Here is a 14,082-nt window from a genome sequence, read left to right on the forward strand (position 1 = left end):
GCCAAATTATAAGGAATTTAACAGAATTGAAGGAGATATTCAGACATCTTGGAGTCTTTTATTCAAGAGAGGTCAAGAAGAGAAGTGGCAATTTGAGATAATAAAGTATGTGGGGTTGAGTATTTCTGGGATAGGGAAATAGCAATGTGTTTGCAAATGAAGAGAAAGGACTAGAAAGGAAATGGGGGATATACAGAGGAAAGGAATTAGGGATGAGATGGAGTCAAAGCATAAAATAGGAGAGGGAAGAAGAGAATCTCATTTTATATGCGTGTAGAACAGGGGTGGGCAATTATTTTGGGCGGAAGGCTGCTTACTGAGTTTTGGCAAGCCATTGAGGGCCTTATGACAGGCAGCTGGGGCAGATAAATATTAATTGTCTATATTTTTTTAGGGGTCCCGCGGGCCAGATGGAATGGCCTGGCGGGACGCATTTAGCCCGCAGGCTGCAGTTTGCCCATCCCGATGTAGAATGCTGGGTATAATGGACGTCAACCTCATTTAGAGCTCGTTTGTAGACTTATTATTGGTTGTCACCTGTGTAACAAAGTCTGGGAAGGATTTTCACATTAACCTTTTGATATCATTAAAATAATTGCAGATTGATTTTTTTTTTTTTTTTAAATCCCTGGGGCTCAGTACTAGTGTATATATTTTATGGACTGGATAATCTTATTAGACGGCTTGATTTTTGTTTCCACCCAAGTGAGTAGAAAGACGTCCAGTGGGATGTTGGTGTAGAAACTGCTGAACAGTGGAACATAATGGGCACATGTATATGAGATGCTTAAGTGTGCAGTTGGCTAATCTAAAATAGGTTAATGTGCAGTAAATCAACTACCTGTATTTACAACTAGTAGATTTAATGCGTGTTAGCTAATGCACAGTAGTGCACGTAGAGGTGCTGACTGGGAGTAAATGTGTTCCTGGTCAGTCAGACCAGCAGGGGGCCAGCTTCCTGCCAGGGGCAGAGCAACGTGGTTGGGAGTCCCCCCAACCACTGGGCAGGGACAGCTCTTTAGTAGTCCTTGACTGGGCTTTAGACCCCTGGCTTGACCCCTGGGGTCTGGGCCAGCTGATGCCTGCCCCTGGCCACTGTGTGCTGGTGTGGGCATGTGCTGACTGCAGAAACACTGTAGAACCCCAGGCTTCTGTCAGCTGCTTCCTGCGCTGCGGGAGTGTGCTGGCTTCAGCAGTCGCACAGGCCCTCAGGACCTGTGCCTGAAGCTTCCTGGCCTCTGGGCACCATGACCCTCTGTGTGCAAGTGCCTGGGCCTGATGACACCCAGAGTCCCTGCCAGCCTGGGCCTGTCCCCCTGTGAGCCCCCTGCCACTGTCTCCCATTAGCCCCTCCTGGAGACTCATGCCAGGCTGAGCCTGTCCTGGCCTTCGTCACCCTCCCCTCTCCCCCCTGCCAGGCTGAGCCTGACCACCCCGGGAGATCCCTGGCACCTGGGTAGCTGCATTCAGAGCCTTTAGCTCCCCCTGGCTACTGCAGGAGGTAAGTGATAGCTAGAAAATGGTGTCTAGAGGTTTGCTTTTGAGAATTGCCTTGTGGGTAAAGTAGATAAGCATTAGAATAATGGTTCAGGGCTATGGCAAGGGTTAATTAATTTCTAAAAGCCTGTTTGTGACAAGTCTCCTTCAAGGTACACTCCAGCACAGGCAAGCAACAAGCAGACACAGGCTGGGAAACTGAAGACGTACCACACTGTTCCATAACATGAGATAAGGACTCTGCAGCATTGGCACCAGGGCACAGTCCCCAAGTGCAGAGCCCTTGGGACTTCTGGTTTTGGGGAACAGACCAAATTAGGAGAAGACTGGTAATGTCCAAATTAGGATACGTGCATGTGATGGGTTTGTGAAACAAAGAAATATGCTGACAGGGCAGAACGTGGACAGTATGACGACCACAGAGAGATCAATCGGAGATGCTCAAAGATGAAGAGTTATCAGAGGAGGGATTTTAGAGCAGCAAAGGGTCCCTGAGAGGGGAACCAGAGGCCACCATGGACAAAGGGAACACCATCAGCCCATCTCATCTACCCCATGGGGTGGATCAGGCACAGGTGGGAGTGCAGTGTAGGCTGCCCTGGGTGGGAGTAGGTAGGGCTCTGCCCCATGCAGAATGCTGCAGGGGCAGCTGTGGGCTCCTAATCAATTAGTAGGTGCCTGCCCACAGTCTGGATCTAATCAGTTCATAGATTCATAGATGCTAGGGTTGGAAGGGACCTCAATAGATCATCGAGTCCGACCCCCTGCGTAGGCAGGAAAGAGTGCTGGGTTCAGATGACCCCAGCTAGATGCCTATCTAACCTCCTCTTGAAGACCCCCAGGGTAGGGGAGAGCACCACCTCCCTTGGGAGCCCATTCCAGACCTTGGCCACTCGAACTGTGAAGAAGTTCTTCCTAATGTCTAAATCCACTCTCTGCTAGCTTGTGGCCATTATTTCTTGTAACCCCCCGGGGGCGCCTTGGTGAATAAAACCTCTCCAATTTCCTTCTGTGCCCCCGTGATGAGCTTATAGGCAGCCACAAGGTCGCCTCTCCTCCTTCTCTTGTGGAGGCTGAAGAGGTCCAGGTGCCCCAGTCTCTCCTCATAGGGCTTGGCCTGCAAGCCCTTAACCATACGAGTGGCCCTTCCCTGGACCCTCTCCAGGTTATCCACATCCCTCTTGAAGTGTGGTGCCCAAAACTGCACGCAGTATTCCAACTGTGGTCTGACCAGCGCCCGATAGAGGGGAAGTATCACCTCCTTGGATCTGTTCGTCAAGCATCTGCTGATGCATGATAAAGTGCCATTGGCTTTTCTGATGGCTTCGTCACACTGCCAACTCATGTTCATCTTGGAGTCCACTAGGACTCCAAGATCCCTTTCCACTTCTGTGCCACCCAGCAGGTCATTTCCTAGGCAGTAGGTGTACTGGACATTTTTCCTCCCTAGGTGCAGCACTTTGCATTTCTCCTTGTTGAATTGCATTCTGTTGTTTTCTGCCCATATGTCCAACCTGTCCAGGTCTGCTTGTAGTTGTTCCCTGCCCTCCGGCGTGTCCACTTCTCCCCACAGTTTTGTGTCATCCGCAAATTTGGACAGAGTACACTTCACTCCCTCGTCCAAGTCGCTGATGAAGATATTGAAGAGTATCTGTCCAACGACTGAGCCCTGCGGGACCCCACTGCCCACACCCTTCCAGGTCGATACCGACCCATCTACTATGACTTTCTGGGTGCGACCCTCTAGCCAATTCACCACCCACTGGACTGTGTAGTCATCCATGTCACAGGCTCTTAACTTGTTTACCAGTATGGTGTGGGATACCGTATCGAAGGCCTTCCTGAAGTCTAAGTATACGACATCAATCCCTACTCCTGCGTCCAGGCGTTTTGTAACCTGGTCATAAAAAGAGACTAGATTAGTTGGGCATGATCTACCTGCTACAAACCCGTGCTGGTTTCCCCTCAGCATAATTTGTCCCGCCGGGCTCTCGCAAATGTGAGCCTTGATAATTTTTTTGAAGACTTTGCCTAGGATGGAGGTGAGACTGACTGGCCTGTAGTTGCCTGGGTCCTCCTCCTTCCCCTTCTTGAAAATGGGGACCATATTGGCCCTTTTCCAGTCCTCCAGGACCTGGCCCGTGTGCCACGAGTGTTCAAATATTCCCACCAGTGGCTGTGCAATGACTTCAGCCAGTGCCTTAGGTACCCTCGGATGGAGCTCGTCCGGGCCTGCCGACTTAAAGGCATCCAGTTCCTCCAAGTGACTCTGCACCATCTCAGGGTCTACGCTTAGTAGTCTGGTGCCTTGCTGCTGCCTCTCTACAATCTCAGTGAGAGCCTTGCCCTGCCCCTCACTTAGGAACACTGAGGCAAAGAGCTCGTTGAGGAGTTCAGCCTTGTCCCCCCTGTCCGTCACCAATTGCTTCTGCCCATTTAGTAGGGGTCCTATTCCACCCTGGGCCTTCCTTTTACTCCCTATATATCTAAAAAAACCATTTTTTGTTATCCTTTACTTGGGATGCCATCCTCAGCTCCATGGTAGCTTTGGTCCGTCTAACTGCCTCCCTACAAGCGTGAGCAGAGGAGGTATACTCCTCTTTGGTAATCTCTCCCCGTTTCCACTTCTTATATGCTCCCCTTTTAGTCCGCAGGCTGCCCTGGATTTCTCTGGTCAGCCAAGGAAGCCTCCTGGCCCCTTTCCCTCTTTTTCCTCGCATCGGGATTGTCTCCCTCTGTGCCCAAAGGATCATTTCCTTAAGGTACAGCCACCCTTACTGGGCTTCCATCTCTTCAAAACTCCTACTCTGCAGTGCGTCCTTGAGTAATCACCTGAGTTCATTGAAATCAGCTTTCCTAAAATCTAGCACTTTCACCCTACTAGTTCTCTTACCCACTCGATGTTTTATGATGAATTCTGTTATTTGGTGATCGCTGTCCCCCAGGTGACTACCAATTTGTAGGTCCCCTACCATATCATCCCCTGGTTGCCAATACCAGGTCCAGTAAGGCATTCCCCCTAGTGGGACCGTGTACCTCCTGCGTCAGGTGGAGGTCCTGTACGCAGGATAGGAACGTGTGTGAACGGTGAGACTTTGCAGTCTGCGTCTCCCAGCAGATGTCTGGGTAGTTTAGGTCCCCCATGACTACCACCTCTTTAGTTTTTATGGTCTCTGAGAGCTGCCTCAGGAGCCCCGAATCTAGTTCTTCCCCTTGGTGTGGGGGTCTGTAGCAGACCCCTACTACCAAATCCTTCTCCTTGCCCCCCATGTAACTTAACCCACAATCCTTCTACTTTCTCCTCCTTCGATTCCATCTTGATGAGGGTCGATATATATTGTTCATTGACAGAGCGCAACCCCTCCTCCTTTCTTCCCCACCCTGTCCTTTCTGTACAGCCTATAACCCTCAATATGTACTGCCCAGTCGTGGGAAGAATCCCACCTGGTTTCAGTTAGCTCAACTAAGTCGTAGGTGTTTTGTGCAAGCAGGAGTGCTAGTTCATCCTGCTTGTTCCCCATGCTCCTAGCATTAGTATATAGGCACTTGAGCCCTGTGACTGGTGCCTTTTTTGCCCCCCAGCTCCGATTCCCAAAGGGCCCCTTATTGCTTACCTGCTTATTGCTTACCTGCGCTGTACTGCTGGCCGCCCCATGGATTGCAGGTTCCCAATGTTCTCCTTCAGGCTGGGCTGTCTTTGTGGGTGCCACATGGTTTGGTGGTCCACGGCTTCCCCCACCGTCATCTTCCCCTCCCCCCGACAAGCTGGTGGGTCTGTGTCGTTCTCCCCCTCCCCTGCTGTAGATGCTGAATGTTGGTGCACTTGGTACAAAGAGCATCTTAGATTGTGGGATACATGGGCAGTATGCTAACCTGGTGCAACAGTTGATGGTATCTGATGCCATAAAGAAGGTTACACAGCATTTATATTTAAAACGTATTCCTGACTGCTCACAATTTGATGATTGCCAAGTTATACCATCTGCCAAAAGCAAGGGTGGGGGGACTGAGTGAAAAGAATCCTTCCATTAATGTTATGCTCAACTTTTATTGACATCTATTGCTGCTGGTATTTCATTGCTGGCAATTGTAGAATAACATGGTTAAAATATTTTTTTATTATGATTTTATCTTCTGTTTCTGAAATTTTGTGATTAGTATGCTTGGATTTTCCATTTTTCTTACAAATCTTGTTGCTATGATTTATTTCTGTAAAGCATTCTCTTAACAGTTTGGCAGCTGTGTGAAAGCAGCTGAACATATCGTAGAGTTGATGTTTCTTGGGTGCACATGGAGCACACTTAATACACAGCATATTACACAGTAAACAAGTCCTTATGTCAGTTTTCTGGCTTTGTTTTATATTGATGATTTAAAATAAAAGTCTCTACTAGTGGAATTTTGAAGGTGCTGACTTGCTGCTGGTTTTTGTGAATATTGACTCTGCTGGTTAACCTAGTATTGGAAAATCTCTAAATAGCATAGCCATAAAATGTTGAGGTCTATAAGAAAGATTTTGACAGAATTTATACTGATAAGTGTGTGTGTTGGGCACCCAAAAAGCTAGGATGTTAATAAAATACTTGTCTAGTTTTGGAACAATTCATAGTTGAATATAACCTGAGACTTGTCAAGTCATAACTGATGATCCCGTTATAAAAACTGCCATTACTTTTTTATTAAATATACTGAAGCAGAAAAATGAATAAGCAATTGAAACACTATTTTAAAGCAGTGTTTTAATTTTAACAATATATCTCATTTCCCTTTCCTTCACAGATATATTGTTCTTTTGGGAAAAACAAATAGGAACTTTTTGCGGGCAGCAGCAGCTTAACTGTCCCCTTCTATCATCCCCAACTCCTTCCCCTAGGAATGAAGTCTTGTCTTCTTAAAGCTGAAAGAAGACACGCATACAAAGAGACAGAATGTAGCTTTACTTGGGTAGGGACTTTCATTTAAAGCTTTGCTGGTGCGTAAGCCTAGGCCTAGAACAAGATGAACTGATTGTCCTTTTTGAATTGCTTAAAGTGTTTTTAAGTTGCCTCTCGGGTCCCAGACTTCTAGTACTCTTCCACAGGTGGAGTTTTCATGGTAGTTAAGTTCATTAGAAGGAAAAAGATGGAGAAGGAAATTGGCATATGTGAGAGAGAGCATGTGTATGACAGGCTTTAGCCAAACTGGTAGAGATGATAGTCAGCTGGTTCCCTCTATCTGGCCACTGTGCTTGGTATCCCTTTACTATCAGAATTCATAGATTCATGGACATTAGGGCTGGAAGGGACCTCGGAAGATCATCGAGTCGAGCCTACTGCCCAAAGGGCAGGAAGTCAGCAGGGGTCATAGGGTCCCAGCAAGATAAACATGTAAATGTCTCTTGAAGGCGTTCAAAGTAGGTGCTTGAACCACCTCTGGCGGTAGTCTATTCCAAACCTTGGGGGCTTGGACAGTAAAGAAGTTCTTCCTTATGTCCATCCTGAATCAGTCGCGGCAGAGTTTGTGACCCGTTCAATCTTGTCATCCCTTGGGGCGCTCTGGTGAACAGATGTTCCCCCAGATCCTGATGAACAACCCGGTAAACTTATAGGTGGTCACCAGATTGCCCGTGAGCCTGCGCTTTTTCAGACTGAAGAGTCCCATGGCTCTCAGCCTATCATCCTAAGGTCTGTTTTCCTGACCTCTGGTCATGAGCGTGGCTCTTCTCTGGACTCTCTCAAGCTTCTCCATGTCTTTTTTAAGTTGTGGAGCCCAAAACTGGACGCAGTACTCCAGCTGCGGCCTCACTAAGGCCAAGTACAACGGAAGAATGACGTCCTGGGATTTGCTTGAGAAGCATCTATGGATGCAAGCCTGTGTTTTGCTTGCTTTACTAGCTGCAGCATCACATTGAAGGCTCATGTTCATCTTGTGGTCAATCATGACCCCGAAGTCCCTTTCCTCTGAAGTGTGAGCCAGTGTAGCACTGCTGAGCCTATAAGTGCTACAGCATGAAGGTCCAGCAGCATGTGGCAATTGTATGCTAAAACTTGCTTTTTCCATTCTATTTGTTGCCTCTACTTACATTTAGTGATTCCTACAGAAAGTGCCTAAGAAATCGTGAATGACAATCATGTTCCATTTAAAATTAACCAATCCAAACAGGCCTCAGGGATTTTTCACTTTATTGTAATATGGACTTGTGTTGTTAGCCAGAAGCTTGGAAGACCTCTTATCACAACTTTTAAGTTAAACAGTCAGGTTTGAATTAGTCTGTCTCTGAACTTTGCTTATTTTTATAAAATAGGAATATGTAATGGATTCAGTTGGACCTTTGTTATCTTGGACAGTTTAGAGCGATTGTCTTCTTCCAGACTATAATCACTGTTCATAAAATTGATTTGCACCTTGCTGATGTTTGACAGTTTCTGAAAGTAGAACCCTGAAAATTCTGACTCTCATTAATTTGTCTCCTGATTTTCAGTTTTTACCATGTCGAAGAGTAAATTGAATTACCAGAGAAAGTGTCAAATGAATTGTTCTTTTCATTAGGTCAGAGACTGCTGTGAGATTTGGGTGTCAGTTAGTTAAACAGAATGTAGTAATAAAAGGCAGTTAATGATTCTGTAGAAAAGATGCTCTTTAGTGGTACAGAAAATTGATGTTCAGATCCTATCAGTGGATAAGAAGCCTGCTTTATTTTTCTAGGCTTTGCATTTGCATGCACACCCTGTCTGGGGATATGTTGTGTTAAGAAAAGTTGGTCTGATTCGGTTTTTTTTAATTTGCCAGAAGGATCTTTCTTAGTAGATGATGCATTTTATAATTGTTGGAGAATACACTAGGTTAAAAAGTAGGAGCTCATATTGAGGAGACCAGGATTCAGATTGGGTTAGCTTGGTAAGACAGGACTTTTCACTTGGCAAAACACCATTTCGTTTTCATTTTCTTTTCCACCACTCTGCAGTTTATCAGAACCACTGGTAAATTGGAGAGCTCAAGATGCCTGGTACAAAGATAGTGGAGCTTTAAGGCACTAGATGTGTTTCAGAGGGAAAGAATGATTCTGCCTGTTGTACAGAGCTGATTACCTGGGATCCTGGTTGTCTCTAATTAAAAGAAAAAAAAAATTCCCTGATTTTCAGATTTAAAAAAAAAATCCCCAATTCCCCCCCCCCCCCCCAAAAAAAGTCACCCAAAATCCACATTTTTCCGTGATGAAAATGAAACGCCACTTTTATATATGTGGCATTTCATTTTCATCACAGAAAAATGTGGATTTTGGGTTACTTTTTTATCAGAGAAAACCAGGATCCCTGCTGATTTACCCACCCTCAGTGCAATAGAGTGCGAAGTGTCTCTAAGAGTGGAAACAAATATTTTTATAGTGACACAAGGACCAAACAGATGTTCATATCCCTTGTCATGCTACAAGTTGTGGCCATAACAAAAGTGGAATCAATCTGTGCTGCTATTTAGTGGTGGATTTTTGTTTACTTCATGGCAGGAAAGTGTGCAGAGCCCAGAGCTGCTCACATTCTCCAACTGTCCCAGGCAGGTGCTCCAGGGGATTGAGGGCCCTGATTCTATGCACCCCATGATTTCCATGCAGGATTGGCTTCTCAAGCCCAGGGAGTGCCTGCCTGGCTTTTCCCATTTACCAAGGTGTGTCCCTGGGATCTCTGAGTGTCTCAGTTAGCAGAGAAAGTTGGGGTTTTCCCACTTAGAGACACATCCCCAGGGTCTCCAGGATGTATCTTGGTAAATGAGGAAGGCTAGGCAGATGCTCCAAAGGCTTGAGGGGTCTGATCCTGCATGGGAATTCCTGGGGTATACAGAGTCAGGCCTCTCATCTCAAACCTTGGTGTGGTAAGTCCAGGCCCTAAGGGTGGTTGTGATGCCCCCTGCTGGCTGACTGGTTCCTGCCTGGCCCGAGCTTTACAGTAGCCCTCCCTTGATTACTTGCCCACTTAATGAAGATTAAGGAAGGGAGGCTACCCATGAGCCTTAGATTGAGCCTTAGTCTGTTCGACTTGCCAGCTGGTCCTTCTGTACCCCTCTAGTCTCCTCTCAGTACTCAATATAAATGGGCTGATTTGTCCTGTCTATGCCCCTCCAGGCCAATTAAGGGCCAATTTTGTGGCTCTGTCCGTCCCTACACCATGCCCCAAGTTATCGCTTCTGATGTTCCTTCCATACCTAGCCCCTTCCTGGGCTCTCAGACCTCTTGGTCCCACACTCAGCTCTCCCACTCTCTATGTTGCTCAGCCCTCTCTCTGGACTCTCAGATCCCTCACTCAGCTTCTCTCTCGGCTCTTGGGCCACTGGACCCACTGGTCACCTATGCAACCCACCTTTGGGCCACTGGACCTGCTGGTCACCTGTGTAGCCTCTCTGGGCTCCTGGTACCTTTCCCTTGTTCCCTGGCCTGTTTATGAGAGGCCAGGGAGACTTATTCAGTCTCATTGTCAATTTAGGAGTCCTGCTGCTCTGCTGCCAGGAGCTCATCACTTCATTGCTTTCAGGGCTAGACTGCCTGACCCAGCTCAGGCCCAGGGCTTATATGGCTTGAGCCTGGCCCTCTTTCACAACCCCACCCTCTACCGGCTAACATGTCACCCATCTTCCTGCAGCATCAACAGGCAGGAAAATGGGTGACATGTATTTTGTCCAGTGAAACAGGTCAGTTTTTCTGGGATGCTTTATTTGGAGACATTTATTTCTAGTCTTAGTCCTTGCCATAGATCTTTGTTTGTTACTAATCTTTATTTGTTACTCAGCAATGCAAAACTAACAGCTCATGCTGTGTCTGAAAGTAGGAGCAATGCCACTCTTGCAGATGTTTGGTCTGTGGTGTGCCAGGCTTCGAGGTTATCAGATCATACTAAGAATCAGCTGAACAGAATGGAGTGGTGTCTTATTTTGATGTCATGTGCATGCAGTTTGGTTTGTGGATAAAACTTGGACGGGTAATTTTGCTTTTACAACTTTGCTACTTGGTAAAAGAGAGTTGGAACATTACATGCATATGCTAAAGGAAATAGAAAAGTGTGGATGTCAAACGTGTCATGGAGTCTTGTTATGGAGTCTTTTCCTCCAGCCTATACTCCTGGTGGGATGGGATGGGAGGAGGAGGGGGAGAGGGGGGTTATGGCAGAATTCAGGGCCCTATTGCAGATGGCATTTGGTGGCAGGGAGGTGAGCAGTGGCTGTGCTGACAGCACTGTTTGCACTGCTACTGCTTTCCCTGCCATCACCGAGTCCAGATTGTCCCTGGGAATAGGGTAAGTTTGACATTATTGTGAAAAAGTATAAAATTACAGGGAAAAATGGACTTGGGTGTATCAGATTTTTGGTCACTTTTCATGGTTACAGTTCTTTAAAGAAGTTTCTTTATTTGGCCAAGCTGAGTGGAATTTCTCCATGTGGGCATTAATCAGATCTACACCATAAAAACTAATGATGTTAAGGTTGGTCTGTTACATAGGTCTTAACAAAAGTTGCTTTGAGTAAAGGCCAAGCAGTGTAAATGATCAGTTGGAAGGTAGAAAGACTGAGGATACACCATCTTTTCTCATATGTAGCACACTTCCAAATATAACATATATCTTGTTTTGGAAAGGTAGAGTGAAGAAAAAAAGATTCTTTCCTGATAATACCAGTAAGTATTTTAATATAACATGTTCTAAAATGTACACCACCACAAGTAAGCTTTGCATGCACCTCCTCCCTCATTGCAATATTGCTGTTGTCTGCAGTCCCTTGATTCAAGGATGTTTTCTACCATAGCTCATTGATGAGTCTTGAGGTGACTTAAGAGTCCAGTCCTTCAGCCACAGACCCATCCATAGAAGTTTCAGGTCTTTCTGCAGGGGAAGGTAGGCTGTAAACCAGGATTTTTTTCTCGTTCCTTCCTCTGCTCTCTCTTCACTGCTTTGAGGGTCAGTGGCTTTGTTGAGGTTGCAGTGCCATTGCAGTTGGTTGGCAGCCAGCTTCTCCCAAGTCTTACTGTTGGCATCCATTTTCTTGAGATATGCCTTCAATGTGTCCTTGTAGCCTTTTCTCTGGCCATTGCAAGATCTCAGGCTGTTACTAAGCTGGGAAGTAGAGCACTTGTTTTGGGAAGTCAAGAATGTGGCATCCACACACACAGTGCTTTGCCCAGTGAAGTTGGTGCTTGAAGATTCAGCAAGGATGTTGGTATTTCTGTGGTGATCTTCCAGTTTGATGCGGAGGATTTTCTGGAGGCATCATTGGTGATAACCTCTCCATGCTGTTGAGAAGATGACAATAGGTCACCCGTGTTTCGCATCCATAGAGAAGAGTGGGGATGATGACTGCATTGTAGACCTGGATCGTGGTGTCTTTCCTGCCAAAGCAATATGTCAAAGTGATTTCCCACAGGAGGCATTTGTATGCTGGATCTTCTCATCAATGAGGAGATCCACACATTGTATTGGATTTCCACATCATTGTTCACTCTCTGATAGAGCACTTTAGTCTTCTCGATGTTGAGAGAACAGGCCAAAGTTTGGTAGGCTTCTCTGAAAAGATCCAGTGTGATCTGGAGGTTTTCCGCAGTGTATGGAAGGATGACACAGTTGTTGGCATATTAAAAGTCAAGGATGGGGTTGTTTGGGTTTTTTTTGTTTTTGTTTGGTTTTTTTGAGTACTTTGGTCTTTGACTGAAAATGTCTCAGATTGAAGAGCCCTCCATCCATTTGGAACTCGGTGTCAATTCCAGAAGGAAGGTGGTCTTTAATGAGAACCAAGATGACTGTCAAAAAAAGGACAGAGTTGGGGTGATGACGCATCCTTTCTTGACCTCATTTTGGAAGGCAAACAGATCTGTCTTCAATGTACTACATAGAATGATTGCAGCCATCTGGTTATGGAGAAGCCTCAGGACCTTGATTTACTTTCCAAAGACATCCAAATCTGGCCAGTACTTTCCACAAGGTTTTGTGATTGATAGAATCAAAGGCCTTCTTAGTGAGGTTAATGAAGGCCAAATACAGGTACAGGTGTTGCTCCTGGCATTTTCTTGGTACCGGTTGGCAACAAAGTTTGTGTCAGTTGTCCCACAGGATTGTCTGAAACCACACTGAGATTCTGGAAGAACTTCCTCAGCAAGAGGTAGAAGATCGTTCAGAAGCACATGGACAAGGATTTTTCATGCTGTGGAAAGGAGGTCAATACCTTGATAATTCCCACTCACAGACTTATCTCATTTCTTGAAGATGGTCATTATGTTGACATTCTTCAGGTCCCCAGAGATCTCTTCATTGTTTAAATTGGAAAAACAAATTTGTAGAGTGACAGTACCAGTTCCTCACTGCTAGCCTTGGAGATTTCAGCAGCTATGCCTCCTGTTCCAGTTGTTTTGTTCTTGGTTTCCCATGATGGTGCTCCAGACTTCTAGGATAGGAAGCTTGACGGGGGATCCCCTTTCAGAGTGGGGGATGAACTCAGTGGTGGCATCTGCCACAGTGGACTCATGGTTCAGGAGTGCCTCAGAGTGTTCTTTCCATCTAGCCTGGGTAGACTTATTGTCTTTGAGGAGCATCAAGTCATCCTGTGATCACAGGAAAGTAGGACCATGGGAAACTGGGCCACAGATGGCTTTCATTGCCCAGAAAAAGCTATACAAGTATTGCAGTATGATGGTCTGCACAACAGAACAAAACAATCTTATATTCAGGCTAAGTACAGATAGTCAAAAAGCCTGAGGCTGAATTAATTCAGACTTTGCAGGTTAGTCTAAGCTGAAAAGATTGAACCAATAAGCAAATGAACAGACATTCACTTGTAATTCAGGAAATGCAGTCATATGTCTGCAGTGGCTCAAGCCAGAAACTGGGGGGTGCTAAAGCATGGGTCTGGCACAGCCAGCATGGGTTGTATGTTGGATTCCTCTTCCTGCTGCCCCCAAGATTTGTGGGATTTGCAGTCCAGACTCACAACAACAGAACTCTGTGGGGTTGCTAATCACTTCCTCTTTCTGCTTCTAGGGGCTTCTGGGATTTGTAGTGCACAGTTGCAGCCAGGACAAAATAAGCAGGACAGGGCAAGGCAGCGCCATACCTGGGGGAAGGGAAGTTTAACCCCCTTCCCTGGCCGCAGATCCCATCAGGGTTTGCCTGGGGGTGGGGGAGGGGGCAGTGAGTCAGTGAGTGAGGCCAGTGAGCCAGGTCTCACTGCTTCAGCTAGGGAGCAGAGGGGTGGAGTGAGCCCTTCTCTCTGGAACAGACAGCATAGCTCAGCCCAGGGCAGCAAAATGCTGGGATGCTGGGGGACTCTGATTTAACTTCAACCAGGAAGGAGTCTGGGAAAGAAGTTTCATAAACTGGCTTGACTCAAATTAGTTAAGTCTGATACTACATTCAACCAGGTTCATCTTAAACCAGTTTCTGATCACTTAAACCGGTTTATGTATAACCTCTGTCCCTAGCCCAGAAGTTCATTAAAACAATAAGATATTTTTTAAGTTCCAGATGTTTTGTTCCTGGGTCATGAAATGCTTATCAATCACCATTGCTTAGAAGTAGATGCTTCTTCCTCCCGTCTTTTATACATGCTTTTTCATGCCATGCTGCATTCCAGCAGCAC

At 46.1% G+C, this 14,082-nt stretch overlaps 1 protein-coding gene across 1 annotated transcript in view; it reads left to right on the plus strand.

Annotated features, from left to right (window-relative positions):
- The window catches only part of MAN1A2 (mannosidase alpha class 1A member 2), a 199,672-nt gene that overhangs the window by 72,096 nt on the left and 113,494 nt on the right, over positions 1-14,082 (plus strand). The gene's annotated exons all lie outside the window — the stretch shown is intronic.

Source organism: Alligator mississippiensis, chromosome 1, assembly GCF_030867095.1.
Source record: "Alligator mississippiensis isolate rAllMis1 chromosome 1, rAllMis1, whole genome shotgun sequence".
NCBI classification, from domain to species: Eukaryota; Metazoa; Chordata; order Crocodylia; family Alligatoridae; genus Alligator; species Alligator mississippiensis.